Raw genomic sequence first — 22,997 nt, 5'->3', positions numbered from 1 at the left:
ATTTTTAGCAACTCCTAGGTAATACTGATGCCATTGTTTCATGGTCCTCTCATTGAACAGCAATTTCCAAAAAAGGGTTCATTGCTATATGCTGTCATAGTAATCCCTACCTGACCTTCTCAGCTGCATTATGCCTGACATATATATGTAACTTCCATCTTTCCTACTGGACTATAAGCTGCATATGGAAAGGAACATGCCTGGCTTGCTCACTGTTGTCTCCTCAGCAGTTAGCATAGTACATGGACTATAGTTCAAAAAAGTTGTAAGTTTGCTTTCAAATATTGAGCACCCCTCACCTGACTCACACCATTCCCTTATTTAAAGAATTGCTGTCAACCCTGGCTATGCATTAGAATCAACTGAAGATCCTTTATAAAGTGCCCATGATGGGACTCTACTTCAGACTGCTTAAATCAGAACCTTAGACAGAGGGGCCTAGCCATTGGTTTATAAGCTCCTTGGGTATTTCCAATTGTAGTGTAATAAAAATATGTATATTTGGTCTTTGCCCTTGGTTGCTGGCAAAGAGCTCCTAATACCTTCGGATATTCTGAGTGACAGGAGTGTTTATTTTTATTCATAATGAACCTGTCTGACCATACCTGCGTTTATACTATTGAAATGACTCTTGGCAACCCCCTAGACAGCTTTGGGATGGGGTCTGGTTGCCAGAGAAACCAACAACCTGGTTAAAGGATTGGAACTTTCAGATCCACACCTGACCTGAGGAGGATTCAATAGTTTGGATATTAGACCCAAGGAACCTCATGTTGAAATTTGATCTCCAGTGTTGGAGGTGGGGCCTAATGGGAAGTACCGGGTCATGGAGGTGGATCCCTCATTAAAGGCTTGGTGCCATTCTCCCTGGAATGAATGAGTCTCACGCTATTCCTTCCCATGAGAGTTAGTTGTTAAAAAGAGTCTGGCACCTCCCCCATATCTTTCTTCCTCTCTCACCATGTGATCTCTGCACACACAGGCTCTCAATTGCCTTCTGCTGTGAGTAGAAGCAGCCTAAGGTCCTCACAAGAAACAGATGCTGGTATCATGCTTCTTGTACAGCCTAAATACCCATGAGAAAAATAAACCTCTTTCCTTTATAAATTGCCCAGCTCCAGGTATTCCTTTATAGCAACATAAATGGACTGAGACAGAGGAGGAAGGAGGTTAGAGACTGAATTCAATCACCAATGGCCAATGATTTAATCAATCATGCCTACAAAATAACATTTCAACAGATACATTTAAACAAAGGGATATGGGTAACTTCAAGGTTGGTGAACACATCAATGTACTGGGAAGGTGACCTGCCAAGAGAGGGGTATGGAGGCTCTTCACCTCCCCATCTCTTACCTTGTCCTGTCTATTTCTTCCATTGGGCAGTTCCTGAGTTGTTTTCTTTATAATAAAATGGTAATTGTAAGCACCATGCTTTTCTACTTTCCTGAATTCTGTGAGTCATTCTAGTAAACTATCAAACCTAAGGAAGAGTTATGGGAACCCATCAATTTATAATCAACCAGACAGTAGTATGCATAGCTTGAGGACACTACTTGTGGCTGGCACCTGAAGTAATCTTGTGGGACTGAGCCCCTAACCTGTGGAATGCATTCTAATTCTGGGTAGTTAGTGTTAGAATTGAATTGTAAGACTTCCAGTTGGTATTGGAGAACTGTTGTTGGAAAACAGGATATAAATATTCAACTGATAAAAAGGATGATTTTAGAGTATCACTTGGATTAAAACCCATTCCTCTTACCAGATATTCCAGATGGCTAGAGCTGGCTTCAGAAGACATAGATATTATTTATTTATTTATGAGAAAGTACTTTAATAGAGACAAAGACTTTTCTTTTAGGCCAACTATCCTCTGATACATTTATCTTTTTCACTTTACTGAAACATCCCCTGTAAGGGAGTACATATCTTTCAAGATTTATCCCGGATAGCAAATGAAAATAGCAATATAAATGTTGTTCTATTGTTCAATAACTGTTTTTATTTTTCTCCTTCCTTCCAGAACTTTCTGATAATAAGCCAAACCAGCAAGGCTCATCAATAATGAATTGAGTTCGTCATTGGGTTCCATCATAATTACTTGCCTATTAGAACTTAGCTAAACTTATCATACTTCTAAGATTCAGAAAACTATAAAAAAGTTTGTCTTTGTAAACAGGCAGACTTTGTTCTACGATATGTTCCAAATGTCTGGCGGAGTACATTGTACTTCATAAGTGCTCATTAAATATTTGCTTAAAAAAGGAAGTGTTTCTGTTTTAGTGAGAAGAAAAAGTATTACTAGATCTGCTCTCACGTACTGTTTGATCTAACTGAAGGGAACCAAAATAGTAAAGACTAATTAAAAATGACAAGTAAAGTTAAAACGGTTCATGGTCAGAAAAGGCTGCATGGAAGATCTGATATTTGTGTGAGACTTCTTAGAAAGAGAAAAGAAGGAAGGTCTTTCGAAACTAAGAGAAGAGCATATGTTGACACAGGAAAAGGAAAGGTGATTTTGCTCTCACACTCAATGCAATGCTGAATACTTCACCTCCAGTCACCAAAATGTGTGGGATTTCTTCCTACCAGCACCAATCAATTATGCAAAATCTCCAGGAACACCAACTGGTAGTCCTCTAATGAAATTCAGTTCTGACACTATCTACCTAGAGATAGTATCAGATACCACAGGTTGAGGGCTCAGTCCCATAAGACTGCCCCCATTCACAGGCCAGTTGTAAGCACAGGCTGTGGCCTGTGCTTCTGATTGACTGGCAATAAATAGGGGTTCCCATGATCCCCTTCTCAGGTTCAATTAATTGGCTAGAGTGGCTCCCAGAACTCAGGGCAACATTTTACTTACATTTACTGGCTTATTATGAAGAATATTTGAAAGGATACAGATGAACAGCAAGATGGAAGAGATGTATAGGGTGAGACACAGGAGAATGAAGGCAAAGCTTCCATGCCTTCTCCAAGAAGGTCACTCTCCAGAAACCTCCACATGGTCAGTAACCTAGTGGTTCTCTGAACCCAGCCTTTCTGGAGTTTTATGAAAGCTTTGTTACATAGGCATGATTTATTACACTATTGGCCTTTGGTTGAACAACTCAACCTTCAGCTCTACTCTACCAGGAGGTCAGGAGTGGAACTAAAATTTCAAATCCTCTAATCATATAGTTGATTCTCCCTGACCTAGCCCTCATCCTGAGGCAATCCAGGAGCCCATCAAGAGTTGCTTTACTGGGACAAAAGATGCTCCGATTACTCTGGAAATTCCAAGAGATTTAGGGGCTTTGTGTCAGGAACAGGGTCAAATACCAAATGCACTTTTATGTACAATGGTATTAGGAGCTCTATCTCAGAAACTAAAACAGAGACCAAAACAGAGACCAGGACAAAAGATTCTCTAGTACCCTATCGCTCAGGAAATTACCAGAGTTTTAGGAACTCTGTGCCAGGAAATTGGGACAAAGAATAATGTGTATATTTCTTGTTATTTCACAGTGTACTTGAAGGCACAGGATATGAATGCATGAAATACATTTTGGACATTATGAATAGCTCAGCCAGGCTCAAGTGGAAAAATCACATGGGTGAAAAGCTTAGACTGGATTAATGAGTTAGGACCAGATGGTAGAGAGTGCTTTCATTCTAGATTTGATGGGATTGGGCAGAATAGTGGAATCACAAGATACACCCAGTATTCAAGGAAGCATCCATGAGGAATCCAAAGGGAATTTAGGAAAAATTTTCATCTAAGAAGAAAAGGAAAAGTGGGACTCTGGGATGATAGAGTTTTGGAGACGTTTTGTTAAAACAATAGAACAACTTTTACCTGGTGAATCTCAGCTTTTACTGTCATGAATCTGATTTCTTTTGTAAAAGGGGTAGGGATCTGTTTTGTAGCTCCCTTGACTGTGAGTCACAATTCTGAGTTTTGTGTGTAACTTTGGGAACAGGTTTTATATTTTATAATGATATCTTCTATTTTCATGGTAGAATTTCTTTTAGCATTTGTACATGTGTTCCAATTTGGGCCAAAATCAAAAGCCAAAATAAAGAAAAGAACTGAGGAATTATACCCTTAATTATGCCCTCATACAGACTGGACATGTCCCTAATTTGTAATTAATTGCTCAAATTAAAGTGTTTATTTTAGATACATTAAGTCCTGAAATCAAGAGAAAAAATTAAGGATTAAGCCAAATTGTCTCACAAGATTATTTTAAAACCAAGGTCTCGTACTATAAATCAGGAGTATTCTACAGGCCAACGTCTTTCTTTCATAATATTCCGGGAAATTTCATTTGCAATTGGAGGCTGCCAAAAATGATAGATACCAGCTTTTGATATTGTGAAAATCACTCTCTGCTTATGTAAAGTTAAATTATTAGGCCAAAAACTATAATCTAAATGTTCTGAATCTCTGTGTAAAAGGAGAAATATATAGAAAAGCAGACTTTTCCTCTAGGCAACGTGATAGTGGTTTTAATTAAGAGTTAGGAGTCTATAAGGCAAATTTAGGTTTATATGTATTAGGTTGAAATGAAATAGAACCTAAATTGAAATCGAACTGGATGCAAGCATTTGTTGGGTCATCTTTCCTTTATGCTCCCTGATATTTATTGACACATTGTTCCACATACCAAGATGGAAGATGAAATTCTAAAACATGCAAGATGGAAATTGAAAACAAAACCACAAAATTATGTTGTTTAAATCAATACGGACATGAAAGTACAAATTAACTCTCAATACCTAATATTCCCTGTCTGATTAATATATTTTATGAAGAAATGTATTGACAGTACTAGTAGTAGTGACTTGGCATGGAAAAGAGGCTGTAACTGCCCCCATTTCGACACTAATGAGATAGAAATGTGATTTTCTTTAACCTTTTGGAGTTCTGATTCACTTTAAAGTGAAATACTACAACTAAGCAATTAGATATTTGTAGACCTAAACCATCAGTCATAGTATCTTTTTGAGGTAAAATATTACCAGTAAAACTTTTAAAATTATAATGAATAATGCTATTTAGGGTGCACCTACTATGTGGCAGTCCTAAATCACTATTCTAAGAGATATAAATGCATTAACCTTAGTGTTTATACATGGGGAAACTGAGACTCAGGAAAATTAAGTTACTGCCCAAGGCCACACAGCTAGCAAAATGTCACAGACTTTCCTGGCTCTAAAACTCATGTTCAATCTAATTCTTCACCTATAACGTCGGTAACTTCTCCTGTAATGTGCACTTCATGAGAGATAGGGACCATGTCCATCTGGATTTTTACAAAAATACTATGCCTCAACCTCATTCAAGTCTAATTATATCAGAATTCTGGGGTTAGGAACCCAAGTATTTTATTATTTTGTTAAAGCTCCTAAGATAGTAGTTACGTGCAACCTAATTTCCCTGTTCTTCACTATCTTTGTGGAATACCTCATTGTACTACTAAAGCATTCGGTATCATTAAACCTATTTTTCAGACTTTAAAAAATCAAGATTAAATTATTTATCTAAAGTCACATCACAAGTAAGTGAAGGAGCCAATATTTAAACTCAGTTTGTCCAGTTCCAAGACCAATATTTATTTTACAGCCAGTAAGTTATCTCCCTTTAAAGGAAATTAGTACGTGTTTCTGAATATTAATAACCCCTTAAATTCTTTAAATGACAAACATAAATATTATGAGTTTTTCTAAATTTCAAAGTCTTAGCAGAAAAAGATCTACATGCCAAGCATTATTGCAATTAACCTATTTATCAGCTTGAGTTACTGCATATTGCATTATTTTATTCCTGAACATACTATTTCCAAAATCTATTCTACAATTATTCCAGCTCTATTGGGAAAACTTACAGGACCAAAATAAAATGTTGTCCCTCTACAAAAATTAGAGAATTATATGCTAGTTTTATTTTAATAGGCTATTGATTGCTTACCAGTAAAAAGTTATCTCATTTATTTTATCTTGTAAGGTACACATTCCAGGCATTTAATTTTTTATGGCTTGGAGACTAGGGAAGTATTGGAAATCTAACTTTGTGTCTGGGTCAAATAAAGCCTCTTTTCAATCAGGCAATATAAATTTCAGTTGTCCTGTTAGAGGCATTAAGGGGAAGGATATGAATCAAGGTTATGAAGTTAAGTATTGCTTGCCATCATGTATTGCTTGCCATCATCCTCAAAAATGCAAGATGAATCTCTTTGCCAAATGACAAAAGGCTGTGTTCCAAGAGAACGCAATGCTACACCTTTGCCCACATGGTTCCTCCAATTTGTGGTCAGGAACAACTCAGATCCTTACCAGAAACTCACTGGTGCCTTCACCAATGGTAGTTGGTGAGTGCCTGCTGGTAGGGAAATGTAGATTAAATGAAGAGAGTGTAGCCATGAAAAAATTGCCAGTGAGTTGAAAGAATGGGGTTTGATTTTTCCTGTATTTCCTGACATTTCCAAGCCCCCCAGGCTTGCAAATCAGGATGCTTGCAGTCTCTTGCCGTATCATCGTTAAGAATAACAACACACTGCCAGGCGCAGTGGCTCACGCATGTAATCCCGGCACTTTGGGAGGCCAAGGTGGGCGGATCACCTGAGGTCGGGAGTTCAAGACCAGCCTGAGCAACATGGAGAAACCCCATCTCTACTAAAAATACAAAATTAGCTGGGATGGTGGCGCACCCCTATAATCCCAGCTACTCGGGAGGCTGAGGCAGGAGAATCGCCTGAACCCGGGAGGCAGAGGTTGCTGTGAGCCGAGATCGCGCCATTGCACTCCAGCCTGGGTATCAAGAGCAAAACTTCTTTTCAAAAAAAAAAGAATAACAACACAAAATTCTAGGAGCGCAGATTTCCATTTACTGTCTGGAGGGAGGTATAATATAAGAGTGATCTGTAATATGAGAATAATCCATGATTGGGAGGGGGTGCACTGATTTAACCATTTGCATGAATAACAGTGTAGATAGCAATTACTTTGTGTTTGGCACTGTATTTAGTCTTTAGATATATTAATTTTGGAGGGTCACTAAGATGTGAGCTTCCCAATGAGAAAGACTTCATCTTCTTGTTCTCCTTGTATCCACATGGTATGCACTCAATTGATATTGGACAATTAATTACATCATATTGAATATTTACAATATCATATCATCTAGGCATTGTCATGCTAATCATTTCACCCACTTGTTATGATCCTGTTCTCAATGGGCACTTGGTTGGTAAGAGTAAGGTTAGGATTTTGAACTCAGAACTCAGACTGCCTGATCCTATATTCTTAACAATTAAGGCATACTCCTTAACTGACCAGTCTAATTTTGTTGGCAAAATATACAGTGCTCACAGGAATGACCTTCTGTCTATTCAGAAAGATCAGTTCTTTGTAGAAGTAGCTGTTTTCCCATCATGAAACATCAACATCCTTTGAAATGTCTCCAGATAATTAAACTCATGTTGTCTGTGTCTGGGAATCAAGTTAACTGTGGGCTGATTAAGAAACTCTTCAATTTGTAGCTCTCCATAGGCAACCTGCAGTGGAGAGAATCAAGATTTTAAGGACTTCCCATCTGCACAGATAGTTAACAAAGCTAGGGTGATCTCAGCGTCTTCAATGGCAACATGGCAACTGCTGAGCCCCTTTTCTATTACAGAAATACACTCTCTTCTCCCATTTACCTCTCTGATCCCAAAGGTAAAGATATGAAGTAACCAAATAAAAGACCAAATTCTAACACCTGTCTCCAAGGACTGGAAAATGTCATACAATACTTTGACCAACGCGTTTTACCAGACATGTGTACATTTGGGAATTAATTACCTGTTGGTTGTCAGGTATAGTCCTAGGCATTGAAAGTCCAAAGATTAATAAACATGACCCAAGCTTTAGAAAAGTTCACCATTTAAGGAGTATAGAGACCCATAAACATATCATTAAAATAGAAATGCCAGGATGGATTATGTCCAAAGCACAAAGGGAGCACAAAGGAAAGAGGGATAAATAGAGGAATCTGGAAGGCACACTAAAATAATAACCTTGAATGAGGCTACCAGTTCTTTTACTAACTGCCAAAATAGTATTACAATGACAGACACTGATTATTTGCTTGCTAATAAGGGGACTAGAGGGAAAGGCAAATGTATGTTTTAGGAAAACTCCTTTTCCAGGTTCGGTAGCTAGGAAAAATGCTACTCTACTTGACAACATATACATATGTACAGCATATTAATTTCTGACAACTTAACATTTAAAAAAACTAATGCTGTGCATGGATAAGATTTAATCCCTTTATGGCAAATTTAAATAGTATGTCAAGCATGATTTAGAAAGTTAAAATTATGTAGCTTTCCTATGTAGCTAAAATACACTGACAGACTCTTTAAAACTATAAAGTTTAGCACAACCATAATTGTCTCAAATTTGCTTACACATACTAATCTGACAATACTTTCCAAACTATTAAAACAGTTGGTTTGGATATAGCAGTCATGGAAGTTAGATTTCACCACTCAGATCTTTTGCACTGGGAAACATGAACAAATCAACAACAATATGAAGTGGGATATAAAAGAATTCATGTGGCTAACACAGAGAGAGCCATGTCTGAATCTCAAGGGATACTTTTTTTGCGGGGGAAGGTGGCAATTGGAATGGGAAGAAAGAAGCCTGTAGAAGACACTGTGACATCGAAATGGAAACTGGAAAGTCTCAAGGGACAAAAGGAATACATTAGGCCTTTAGTTAAATTGTTTGCAATTGTTTGGACAAAAGCAATAAATCAAAAACTCATGGTCTCAAAGGTGCTTCAGGTTGTATCTTTATAGTGCTTTAACAAAAGACAATTGGGTGGGAAATTTGGTCAAACTAGTTATTTGAGTATGTGGAAAAGAAATCTCCAGTGTTCGCAGTTGTGATAGCATTGTGAAGATACAACAGAATCTCTCCCTGGCAAACAAAGCCACTTACCAGCCTTTGCTGTGCTCTGCCCAGGAAGCTCTAAGGAAAACTACACTGATCTTTCTGCCAATCCACCTTCTTATTCCTTCTTTCCCAGAAAGTTTTGTTTTTTCTCTCTTTGTCATTCTGAATAAATTTTACAAAAAGAAAAGTTGTGAAATGATCAACCAAATCAAATGAATTCACAGCATGTTTAACACAGGGAAAATGAGTTTTTATCAGAAAACATCTTCTTGATTTGTCGCAGGGGATGGTGAGACAGAAAAGAAAAATATTTATAAAGGGGATTGAAACTTCTTATTCCTGTCCAAGCCTAGCTATTTCATTCTAACTAAAAATGTTTGAAAAGTCGTGTTTTAAAAATTAGTAAGTTGAGTCATCCATCTCCCTTTAAATATTGATTCTAAAATTACCTGAAAAGACATTTAAAGATTTGAACACAGGGGCAGACAAAACAGTCAGGTACAATTGGGTCTTTTTGGCCTGAATTCTGGCCCTACAATGTTAGATCACTTCCTTGCTCCCTTGTGCAGAAGGTTCTAATCTATAATTGACTCCTGAACAAATCGGGGGTGAGGGGTGCCAACCCTCCTCCACACAGTTGAAAATCCACCTGTAACTTTTGACTCCCTCAAAACTTTACTAAGAGCTTAATGTTGACCAGAAGACTCCCTCAAAACTTTACTAATAGCTTAATGTTGACCAGAAGCCTCAGTGGTAACATAAACAGTCAATTAACACATATTTTGTATGTTATGTGTATCAAATACTGTATTATTACAATAAAGTAAGCTAGAGAAAAGAAAATGTTATTAAGAAAGAGAAAATATATTTATTATTCATTAAATGGAAGCGAATCATCAAAATGTTCTTCACCTATGTCATCTTCATGATGAGAAGAATATGGAGGGATGGAAGAAGAGGGGTTGGCCTTGCTGTCTCAGGGGTGACAGAGGTGGACCCGTGCAGTCCAAATCCATGTTGCTTAAGGATCAACTATACTACTTCAACATCACTCAGAGGGAGCAAACTAATGTCCTGTGAGATGACTGCTTGTTTTCATAAATAAAGTTTAATTGGAACACAGCCATACCCATTCATTTATATTTTGTCTATGACTGTCCTCACATTCTAATAGCAGAGTCCATGACAAGGACTCACGGGCATGCAAGAACAGAAATTGCAGAAAGTGTGCTGACTCCATTTATAAGGATAGTCTTTGCAGGAAGAAACTAACCAAAGTACCTTAAAGAGTCAGCACTTTAGATTCTGTGCGATGGTTGGGGTCATTGACAGATCACCCCAATGGCTCCTCTCCCAGCTCCCCTCGCCTGTCCTACCTGCAGGTAATATCTCTCTTGAATACCAAGCATTTTTGACTCTGTTTGCCTTTGCTTATGTTTTCCATTCCAGTTAAAGCAACATTTCTCCTTTTCCCATTTAACAAAGCTACCCTCTGATTCTCCCAGGAAGAATTAATCTCTACCTTATGATCACTACTGAACCACTGTTGCAACACTACGTTAGCCCTTATCACATTGTATTGTGACTCTGCTTTGACTGCTATGCATGAACTCCTGGGAGACAGAAAATCTGTCTTATCTCTCCTGGTGCTGAGTCAGGTGTCTAGCATTCAGTAGATACTCGATAAATGTTGAAGCCAACTGAAAAATTATCTCAGGCAATTCATACAGGTCCCAAAAGAAAGGCGTGGATGGTTTCTTAGAACCTATTTGCAATTTTATTATTTTAGTAGGAAGTAAGTCACTGAATGAATGGGACAAAAAGCAAATAAATTATGAGAAGGAAGGAGAAGTCGAAAAACATCTGGAGCATGGAATGCCTCCAAAAGGTCAAGGCCTTTGAAAACAAGAGAAAAGCGTTCTGGATCAGGTTCCAAAGACCAACTTTTTAACTTTGATTTCCTACCTTGCTCCAGCCCTCTCATCCACAGCTCCCTTTCACCCACATCCACTCTCCCCCCATCTCAGTGCTCCTTTTGGGATTATTGTCTTTCTTCTCTGCCTGCCCAAGTCCCAAAGGCCTCTCTTACCCTCACTGCTATTCCTTCTTTCTCTTCCATCCTCCCTTTCTTATACTGCCCATCTCTAAACATTAGTCTAATGAGATATTCCTCATACAGGCTGGCTCTGTTTTTATTTATTTTTGTATTATCAATTTTACGTGTTCTTAAATTTCTGCTGTATTCTCTTTCATTGTCTAGGTAATTTTCCATGAATTACTGAGTGATTAGCATTAGCTGACTTTGGATTTTCACTCCTAGGAAGGTAGTAAAATGAGTTCCTTTTCTTTCTTTTGTGTTTGCTTTTTTTTTTTTACATGGCATGCAGTTCATTCCTTTGAACTCCCCTTACCGCTAGTTAAATGTGTCAGCCAGGGTCCTCTGGAGAAACAGAACCAATAACACACATTGAGCTATTCTCACTTTTATTTTTTGAAGCCTTTTGTTTCCCCAAAAGTGACTGTCATCTAACATCAGCAGTCAGGCAATGATGATCTACTTCACGTTTATCTCTTGAGCCTCTTGAGCCTGACTGCTTTGGGCTCCTTTACACCCCTTTAGGGGCCACTGGCCCTGCAGTTCCCTCCCAGAAGAGTCTGCCAATTACGTGGTGTTCTGCTAACTAGGACTTGGGGCCTGAAACATTCGTCAATCTCCTGTTTCTTAAACAGGTGCATACCCTCCAGGCTCTGACTACAATTTCATCTTCATGGATGGCTAATTATATAATGTAGCAGTAAAATCACATACATTTAAAAACATATATTAAAAAAATACAGATACTGACTCACACTTTAGCAGGAGGATCCTGCCACAATGTCCTAGAAAATCACCCTTTCTGCTCTTATGCAATCACCTTTGTAGGGATGTGTGCTTTTTGCCCTTCATGCATATTTTCCCATTTCTTCTGGAAAATAAACATCTATTTGCTTTTAGAAACCACCATCTTCATCTATGTGCTAAAGGAGAGGCTCATGACTTTTACACCCCCCAACACCATTTTTTAAAAATGTTTTTATTTTTTTTTAATTATACTTTTAAGTTCTGGGATACACATGCACAATGTGCAGGTTTGTTACATAGGTATACATGTGCCATGGTGGTTTGCTGCACCCATCAACCCATTACCTACATTAGGTATTTCTCCTAATGCTATCCCTCTGCTAGCCCCTACACCCCCTGACAGGCCCCAGGGTGTGATGTTTCCCTTCCTGTATCCATGTGTTCTCATTGTTCAACTCACACGTATGAGTGAGAACATGCGGTGTTTGGTTTTCTGTTTCTGTGATAGTTTGCTGAGAATGATGGTTTCCCGCTTCAACTATGCTCCTGCAAAGGATATGAACTCATCCTTTTTTATGGCTGCATAGTATTGCATGGTATGTATGTACCACATTTTCTTTATCCAGTTTATCATTGATGAACATTTGGGTTGGTTCCAAGTCTTTGCTATTGTGAATAGTGCTGCAGTGAACATACGTGTGCGTATATCTTTATAGTAGAATGATTTTTATAATCCTCTGGGTATATACCCAGTAATGGGATGGTATTTCTGGTTCTACATCCTTGAGGAATTGCCACACTGTCTTCCACAATGGTTGAACTAATTTACACTCCCACCAACAGTGTAAAAAGCATTCCTATTTCTCCATATCCTCTCCAGCATATGTTGTTTGCTCATTTTTTTAATGATCACCATTCTAACTGACACGAGATGGTATGCCATTGTGGTTTTGATTCGCATTTCTCTAATGACCAGTGATGATGAGCTTTTTTTCATGTTTGTTGGCTGCATAAATGTCTTCTTTTGAGAAGTGTCTGTTCATATCCTTCACCCACTTTTTGATGGGGTTGTTTTTTTCTTGTAAATTTGTTTAAGTTTTTTGTAGATTCTGGATATTAGCCCTTTGTCAGATAGATAGACTGCAAAAATTTTCTCCTATTCTGTAGGTTGCCTGTTCACTCTGATGACAGTTTATTTTGCTGTGAAGAAGCTCTTTAGTTTAACTATATCCCATTTGTCAATTTTGGCTTTTGTTGTCATTGCTCTTGGTGTTTTAGTTATGAAGTCTTTGCACATACCTATGTCCTGAATGATATTGCCTAGGTTTTCTTCTAGAGATTTTATAGTTTTAGGTCTTATGTTTAATTCTTTAATCTATCTTGAGTTAAGTTTTGTATAAGGTGTAAGGAATAGATCTAGTTTCAGTTTTCTACATCTGGCTAGTCAGTTTTCCCAACACCATTTATTAAATAGGGAATCATTTCCCCATTTCTTGTTTTTATCAGGTTTGTCAAAGATCAGATGGTTGTAGATGTGTGGCATTATTTCTGAGGCCTCTGTCTGTTCCTTTGGTCTATATATCTGTTTTGTTCCCAGTACCATGCTGTTTTGGTTACTGTAGCCTTGCAGTGTAGTTTGAAGTCAGGAAGCAAGATGCCTCCAGCTTTGTTTTTTTGCTTAGGATTGTCTTGGCTCTGTGGGCTCTTTTTTGATTCCATATGAAATTTACAGTAGTTTTTTTCTAATTTTGTGAAGAAAGTCAATGTAGCTACATGGGGATAGCATTGAATCTATAAACTACTTTGGGCAGTATGGCCATTTTCACAATATTGATTCTTCCTGTCCATGAGCATGGAATGTTTTTCCATTAGTTTGTATCCTTATTTCCTTGAGCAGTGGTTTGTAGCTCTCCTTGGAGAGGTCCTTCACATCCCTTGTAAGCTGTATTTCTAGGTATTTAATTGTAGCAATTGTGAATGAGAATTCACTCCTGATTTGGCTCTCTGTTTGTCTATTATTGGTGTTTAGGAATGCTTGTGATTTTCGCACACTGACTTTGCACATTTGATTTTGCACATTGATTTTGTGTGCTGAGACGTTGCTGAAGTTGCTTATCAGCTTAAGGAGATTTTGGGCTGAGATGATGGGGTTTTCCAAATATACAATCATGTCGTCTTCAAACAGAGACTATTTAACTTCCTCTCTTTCTGTTTGAGTACCCTTTATTTCTTTCTCTTGCCTGATTGCCCTGGCCAGAACTTCAAATACTATGTTGAATAGGATAGATGAGAGAGGGCATCCTTGTCTTGTACCAGTTTTCAAAGGGAATGCTTCCAGCTTTTGCCCATTCAGTATGATATTGGCTGTGGGTTTGTCATAAACAACTCTTATTATTTTGAGATATCTTCCATCAATATTTAATTTAGAGGTTTTAGCATGAAGGGGTGTTGAATTTTATCGAAGGCCTTTTCTGCGTATATTGAGATAATCGTGTGCTTTTTGTCATTATGTGATTTGTTTATTGATTTGCATATGTTGAACCAGCCTTGCATCCCAGGGATGAAGCTGACTTGACTGTGGTAGATAAGCTTTTTGATGTGCTGCCGATTCAGTTTAACAGTATTTTATTGAGGATTTTCACATTGATGTTCATCACGGATATTGGCCTAAAATTTTCTTCTTTTGCTGTGTCTTGGGCCACGTTTTGGTATCAGGATGATGCTGGCCTCAAAAAATGTGTTAGGGAGGAGTCTCTCTTTTTCTGTTGTTTGGAATAGTTTCAGAAGAAATGGTTCCAGCTCCTCTTTGTACCTCTAGTAGAATTTGACTGTGAATCCATCTGGTCTTGAGCTTTTTTTGGTTGGTAGACTATTAATTACTGCCTTAATTTTAGAACTTGTGATTGGTCTATTCAGGGATTCAACTTCTTTCTGGTTTAGTCTTGGGAGGGTGTATGTGTCCAGGAATTTACCATTTCTTCTAGATTTTCTAGTTTATTTGCGTAGAGGTATTTATAGTATTCTCTGACGGCAGTTTGTATTTCTGTGGGATCAGTGGTGACATCCCCTTTATCATTTCTTATTGTGTCTATTTGATTCTTCTCTCTTCTTTTTTTAATTAGTCTGGCTACTGGTTTATCAATTTTGTTAATCTTTTCAAAAATCCAGATCCTGGATTCACTGATTTTTTGAATGGCATTTCATGTCTCTATCTCCTTCAGTTCTGCTGTGATCTTAGTTATTTCTTATCTTCTGAAAGCTTTTGTGTTTGTTCTTGCTTCTCTAGTTCTTTTAGTTGTGATGCTAGGGTGTCAATTTTAGATCTTTCACACTTCCTCCTGTGGGCTGTTTAGTGCTATAAATTTCCCTCTAACCACTGCTTTAGCTGTGTCCAAGAGAGTCTGGTACATTGTGTCTTTGTTCTCATTGATTTCAAAGAACTTAATTTATTTCTGCCTTAATTTTGTTATTTACCCAGTAGTCATTCAAAGGCAAGTTGTTCAGTTTCCATGTAGTTGTGCAGTTTTGAGTGAGTTTCTTGATCCTGAGTTCTAATTTGATTGCACTGTGGTTTGAGAGACTATTTGTTATGATTTCCATTCTTTTGCATTTGCATAGCAGTGTTTTACTTCCAATTATGTGGTCAATTTTAGAATAAGTGTGATGTGGTGCTGAGAAGAATGTATGTTCTGTTGATTTGGGGTGGAGAGTTCTCTAGATGTCTACTATGTTTGCTTGGTCCAGAGCGGAGTTCAAGTCCTTAATATCCTTGCTAATTTTCTCTCTTGTTGATCTGTCTAATATTGACAGTGGGGTGTTAAAGTCTCCCACTATTATTGTGTGGGAATCTAAGTCTCTTTGTAGGTCTCTAAGAACTTGCTTTATGAATCTGGGTGCTTCTGTATTGGGTGCATACATATTTAGGATAGTTAGCTCTTCTCATTTCATTGATCTCTTTACATTATGTAATGCCCTTCTTTGTCTTTTTTGATAATTGTTGCTTTAAAGTCTGTTTTATCAGAAACTAGAATTGCAATCCCTGGTTTTTTTTTTTTTTTTTCTTTCCATTTGCTTGGTAAATATTCCTCTATCCTTTTATTTTGAGCCTATATGTGTCTTTGCATGTGAGACGGGTCTCGTGAATACAGCACACCAACGGGTCTTGACTCTTTATCCAATTTGCCAGTCTGTGTATTTTAGTTGGGGCATTTAGCCCATTTACATTTAAGGTGAATATTGTTATGTGTGAATCCGATCCTGTCTTCATAATGCTAGTTGGTTATTTTGCCCATTAGTTCATGCAGTTTCTTCATAGTGTTGATGATGTTTACAATTTGGTATATTTTTCCAGTGTCTGGAACCAGTTTTTCCTTTCCATATTTAGTGCTTCCTTCAGGAGCTCTTGTAAGGCAAGCCTTGTGGTGACAAAATCTCTCAGCATTTGCTTGTCTGTAAAGGATCTTATTTCTCATTCACTTATGAAGCTTAGTTTGACTGGATATGAAATTCTGGGTTGAAAATTATTCTCTTTAAGCATGTTGAATCTTGGCCCCCACTCTCTTCTGGCTTGTATGGTTTCTGCAGAGAGATCCACTGTTGGTCTGATGGGCTTCCCTTTGTGGGTAACTTGACCTTTCTTTCTGGTTGCCCTTAACATTTTTTCCTTCATTTTAACCTTGGTGAATCTGACGGTTATGTGTCTTGGGGTTGCTCTTCTAGAGGAGTATCTTTGTGGTGCTCTCTGTATTTCCTGAATTTGAATGTTGACCTGTCTTTTTAGGTTGGGGAAGTTCTCCTGGATAATATCCTGAAGAGTGTTTTCCAACTTGCTTCCATTCTCTCCATCATTTTCAGGTACACCAATCAAATGTAGGTTTGGTCTTTTGACATAGTCCCATATTTCTTGGAGGCCTTGTTCATTCCTTTTCATACTTTTTTCTCTAATCTTGTCTTCATGCTCTATTTCATTAAGTTGATCTTCAAACTCTGATATCTTTGCTTCCACTTGATCAATTTGGTTATTGATACTTGTGTATGCTTCACAAAGTTCTCGTGCTGTGCTTTTCAGCATCATCAGGTCATTTATGTTCTTCTCTAAACTGGTTATTTTAGTTAGTAATTCATCTAACCTTTTTTCAAAGTTCTTAGCTTCTTTGCATTGGGTTAGAACATGCTCCTTTGGCTCAGAGGAGTTTGTTATTACCCACCTTCTGAACCCTACTTCTGTTAACTCATCAAACTCATTCTCCATCCAGTTTTGTTTCCTTGCTGGCAAGGTAAAGAGTTGTGATCCTTTGGAGGAGAAGCAGCATTCTGGCTTTTGGAATTTTTAGCCATTTTGCGCTAGTTTGTCCTCATCTTCATGGATTTATCTGCCTTTGGTCTTTGATGTTGGTGACCTTTGAATGTTTACCCCATCTTTTGTGGGATACTGAGAGTAAATGACTCAGATACGTCCAATAAGAACACACAGATACTGGCATAGGACTTGGTGGCACCCTAGCTAGCAAATTAGGGTCATTGCTTGCTGAAACTATTGCTAAAGAAGTTCTATTTCCTTTCTTACTGAGATAGTAAATAACAAGGACCAAGTAAACTGAGAAGAACCAAGGGTTGTTTATTCTACTACCACCAAGAAAAGAAACTGCTTAAGAATGAAGCTCATACCAAGAAAATTAGAGAAAGAGAGGTAGAGGTTCTGATGAGATCATACACACCTTTCTTTGGATGCAGGAGTGTCAGAGTTGGCAGCATTCCTAGAGTTCTCATTTGGGTGAAATGTAAATGGGCTGTTACTTGCATTTTTAAAAATCTCAACTAATTTTCCTGTTAATCCTGGATGTCTTTTTAGGACCCTTGAAGTAAGACTTGGAATTGTTTGCATACAGTTTCTGTTAGCAAAGAATAAATTCGAGATAATGAAAGGAAAGAGTCATCATATACTGAAACATCTAGTTAGTTGCTTAGTTGCTTAGGAAAGTGGTTATCTTTTACTAATGGGAAACTACTGCAACACAATTTATCTTGCCATATTGCACTTTGAAATACTTTCATGTAAACTTGTCCATAAAATTCTACGAAATGCTCTTTCTAAAATTGTATGGCTTATTCTAATATGACCACTAAAACTGATTATTGGATAAATACACACATATGACATGCTTTGTTTTGATAACTACTGTTTTTTTTTTATTATTCTTTTACTGTATCCATATGCTCATGTACTTTTGATGCATAAAAATAGAAATTTTAAAAGTATTAATGTAAGACTTTCCAGAAAGTAATTTTAGTGTGTATGTATATGTATGTTTTGTTTAACTGAGACTGAAGTGTTTTTTTATCTTCTACTGGTCTTTGCATTGGTTATGATTGTAAAAACTAACATGGTAATTGTTGAGTAAAGGTTTTCTAAATGATCATTTTTATGTGGTATGATGTGTCAATAACCTTATTTAACTATTTAGCAATTCTATCCTAAACATTTATTTTCAATAAGTAATGAAAATATGCTGCTAAAAATATACATAAAGGTATTCTCATTGCAACATTTGTGAGAAAATTAGAAATAGCATCTATTAATAAAAAAATGCTTTAATTTTAGTATCAGCCATAATTACAAAATTTAATGCTTGCAATGATTTAAAAGTAAACTTTAAATTAGTAAATTCCATGGAAAGAACTCCTGGTGTACTGTTAACATAAAAAAATAAGGTTATGTAATATGTATGCAGTATGATATTAATTTTATGGAACAAAATTTATAAAAAGCAATGAGAAGAGAGTACATAGGGTAGTGAAATTATGGACAATTTTTATTTAGTTATTTATACTTGTCTATGCTCTTCATATCATTGGCTATGAAGAGGTGTTATTTAATAATCAGAAAAAAATCTTAGAAATAATACCTAGAACAGTCAAAGGTATGTTGATATGAAAACTACTTACAATATTGGTGGTACAACAAATTAATTTGTCATTTTAGAATAGATATTCCCTTCAAACAAGCTCATAATATTTTCATTAGTAAAATGAAGCAAATAATCCCGAAAATTGCTAAATACAGACACCAAAGGTAATCAAAGGACATAGCCTCTAGTATACCCTATCAGTAGCATGTTAACCAAATTTTTAAATGTTTAAGTGATGACCAAGACAAGATCATGACATAAAAGATTCTTAAGATATAATGTAAGATGAAAAAAGCACAAGTTATATATCTTTTGCAATTACATCTATGTAATTAATCTAAAGACAATGAAAAATCCAAAAGCGTACTTTGCTTTAAGAACAACAAAAATAACTAGCAAAAAAGAAATTAAAAAGACGAAGCGAGATGTAAAGTTAATAAGCTAATCTCCTCTGATTTATTAGACGAGCATTTTTTAGATGTATCAAAAGATTTTCAATTTCCTAAATTTCTTTTAAGTAAGATTGTTTCTCAAAATGATTCATATGGAAGGGAGGGAGGGCAGAATGTTTATACTTTAAAAAAAGTTTATACCTTAAACAGAAAGCATAAATTACATGGTGTACAAACATATAGGAATTTGAAAATTGAGCTCAAAAAGTTGATCATATGTTTAATATTATGTAGATACCTGTTATGGGCAAAATATTTGTGCAACCCTAAAATTGGTATTTGAAATCCTAACCACTAATGTGATAGCATTTGGAGACAGGGCACTTGGGAAGTGATTCGAATTAGATGGGGTCATGAAGGTGAGGACCTCATGATAGGAGTAGTGGCTTTCTATGAAGAAGAGAAAGAATGCATCTGAGGAAAGGTCATGTGCTCACATGTGCTCACACCTCCAGAGTGCCACTGTCTGCAAACCAGGACAAGAGTCCTCACCAGAAACCAAATGGGCCAGCACCTTGCTCTTGGACCTCCCAGACTCCAGAACTGTGAGAAATACATTTCTGTTATTTAAGCCACCCAATCTGTGGTACTCTGTTATGGCAGGCCAAACTCACTAATATAATACCTTAAAAATCTCTTGCTGTATTATACAGGTGACAAGATAAGAAAGACTATCTTTTTATTAAACCTATCTCTTGTCAGTTAATGAATGAATTTAAGCAAGAAGTGGTAAAGATGTAACTTTTTTAGAGACAAGATGGTAAAGAATCAGTCTCAACACTTATTTACAAATGATAAATCAAGTTACTTAAGCCAAACAAGGTAACTTACTGGCTCATGTAGGTGAAAAGTACAAGTTGTAGCTACAGATACAGCTAGATCCAGGTGTTCAAGCAATCTGATATGGAATCGGACTTATTTTTTTCTAACACTAGGCCCTCTTGTTTACTGACTTCATTTCAAGAGACGCTTTCTTCTTTCATCATGGTGACATGATGGCTACCTGCTGCTTAGCAAGAATGTCCTATCTTCTAAGGAACTCCAGAGGAAGGATAGCTTCTTTTTTGCAATATTTCCCTCAACGGGCCTATAATTGATACCCATTGGCCTAGGGAAATTTGAGAAGTAAAGAAACAAAACCAGTAAAAGGAGTGTGAAATTAATGAGTCGATTCCTATTAGGAGCAACGAGGGCTCAATCCCACTGGGGCCCTCTGACTCTGTAGGACTAGTGTTTATTTAGTCTGTTGCCTGGAAAATATATACCTGTTGAATGAACAAATTAGGGAAGCATTGAATAAATCAATGAATTAATGAGTCAACTGATCAATCATTGAACTCATCAAACTATGAATAAGTCAGTCAATGAGTGAGCCCCGACTAAGCACAGGAATTTATGTATAACCATAATTTTCACACATGTTTGGTTTATTCAAAATTCAATTGCCTGGTTGGGCACGGTGGTGGCTCACATCTGTAATCCCAGCACTTTGGGAGGCCGAGGCGGGTAGATCACCTGAAGTCAGGAGTTCGAGATTGGTCTGGCCAATATGGTAAAACCCCATCTCTACTAAAAATACAAAAAAAAAAAAAAAAAATAGCTGGGCATAGTGGCAGGCACCTGTAATCCCAGCTACTCAAGAGGCTGAGACAGGAGAATCGTTTGAACCCAGGAAGCAGAGGTTGCAGTGAGCCAAGATCATGCCATTGCACTACAGCCTGGGCAAGAGTGACACTTCGTCTCAAAAAAAAAAAAAAAAAATTCAATTTCCCTTTAACAAACCTGAGTTCACAGAACAAACTTCAACATCGCTATTACCCATGACGAACAGGGAAATGTCATTAATTGGTAAAACAGGCTACACTAAGGACTCCTGAGCTTATCATCAGACACAGTAACTTCCCTGGTATTCCTGCAGGGGACAGAATTCTCTTTACTCTCCACTGACTGAAATCATTTCAAAATAGATAATACCCTAATAACAAGAGACATCAAAGCATAGGAAAACTGAATATTCTACTATTTTTTTTGCACTATACACTAGAGGTAATGGACATATGATGAAAATAAAACTAATGTAATTCCTTGGCTTAAATCGAAATGTAAGAGATCACCTATCATTTGGTCCTGGAGAAGTTAAGCCATTTGCTTGGGGTTCACCTGATAAAATAGTGGCCAAGATGGAATGACAGCCTTGGTTCTTTGGCTCTCAATCCAGAGTTGTAATTTAGATCGCTATTTAAAGTACAGACAGTCAATGATTATATATTTCAGCAGTTTTTCAACCCTCATTGTACATCAGAAGCAGGGGAAATGCCGTTTAAAAATTCCTATATCTACCTGAAAACTTCAGATAATCATATTTACTTGGTCTAGGGTAAAGCATTCGTATCTTTAAAAAGTGATTTTAACATTTAGCCAGTGCTAATATTCACAAGAAAGTTGGTGACAAGGATGAAAACAACAGTCCTTTTCAAAGATTTACTCAAAAGAATCAAAAAATCAATCACCCTTTACTATGTCCTGCTTGTGTATTCACACAGGGAATACAATTTCTAAACTTAATGTATTTTCTAACAGAGATCCATCAGAAAGAGGCGTCTGTAAAATGTCTGATGATTAGGAATAACGCAAACACTTTTCACAGAGGCAGATAACCAAATGACTGCAATTTCTAAATTCTCCTAGCCACACTTATTTCTTGCGCTTTGTGATGACATTGACATTTAGCCAAAATATTTCATCTAAACAGTGGCGTTGACTTTAATTGTTTTTGAGTTATCAAAGTTTGTTGATCCTATTATGATATTTATCTTTGCACTTCAGTTAAATGTACAACAGTTGCATATTAATTCATATGGTGTCTGGCTACCTATTAACGATATGGAAGGTTTAATTTAATGTTAGCTTGTTCAAGTGCCTGGAGATGCTCAGGTGAGAATGCATATGATTCTAATCTCTTTTCATAAGCCACAGTTGAATTAGTATCGTGCATTAGTGTATCATCTTTTCACAGTTTATCCTTTTTCAATCAGTTTGCCGTTTCACCTTGTTAGTTCTGACAGAAGCAAAGTAGAAATGCTGAAAGCTGTTGAATAAATGTAGCATTGAGTCATATATATCTCAACTGCAGACAACAAAATTCAATTCATTTTCATGGGTAATGTTGCTGTTCATTTTATAGGCCTTAATTAGAACCGATGTTGTTTTTTATCCTCAAAGTTTCAGGATAAAGTAAATGCTCATTTTTAAAAAGAGAAGGGGGAACGTTCTTGCATTTAATCACACTAAACAAGCTCTTTAGACAATTTGTTCAGAAATTTCCCTAATTAAAGCTTACCCTCCAGGTAATGTGGTGATCAGATCTACCAGTGGATATAAATTAGGGACATTATGCAATTAGCGCTAAGACCACAAATGGGAGTAACAGCTGGGTGGCTTTGAGGGAAGCAAATAAACAGCTCCTAGGTGGCTCCTTAATATTAAGGAGTAGGTCTCCTGTTCGAATATGCTGTGGTGACTGGTTCCTCAGCTCAATTAAAGAGGTATTTTTCTCCAAGTTTATGTCAGAAGATTAAACTTGAATATTTTAAAAAATTTGTTGCAGATAAGAACATTTAGCTTGAATTCAGAAATGGATCTTGGTTTCTATTCATTCAAAGCCTTCTGAAAGTTGTTGAAACTAACTTTACCCTGATACAAAAAACGTCAAGAGATCAAGCAAAAGATATTTGGATATTAACGTAACATTTCCTTGGGAGAATTAAAAGGCTAAGAGACACATGGGTGTTTTTAATTGAAGTCAAGAGCAATAAGGCTGTATGATCCACTATCTGAATCGAAGTTTGAAAATTAGTTCATATA

The 22,997-nt window shown here is 36.9% G+C and overlaps 1 long non-coding RNA gene across 1 annotated transcript; it reads right to left on the bottom strand.

Moving 5' to 3' along the window:
- Positions 1-6,784: 6,784 nt before the first annotated feature.
- Positions 6,785-20,663, bottom strand: LOC108586936. The gene is made up of 3 exons (XR_001904970.3): positions 17,491-20,663; positions 8,977-9,093; positions 6,785-7,541 (listed from the first exon to the last, which is right to left on the bottom strand). It is a non-coding gene; the product is annotated as an uncharacterized LOC108586936 (long non-coding RNA).
- Between the last annotated feature and the right edge of the window lie 2,334 nt (positions 20,664-22,997).

The sequence above is a fragment of the Papio anubis genome, chromosome 7 (genome assembly GCF_008728515.1).
Source record: "Papio anubis isolate 15944 chromosome 7, Panubis1.0, whole genome shotgun sequence".
Taxonomy (NCBI): domain Eukaryota; kingdom Metazoa; phylum Chordata; class Mammalia; order Primates; family Cercopithecidae; genus Papio; species Papio anubis.
This window is presented reverse-complemented; position numbering and strand designations above follow the sequence as displayed.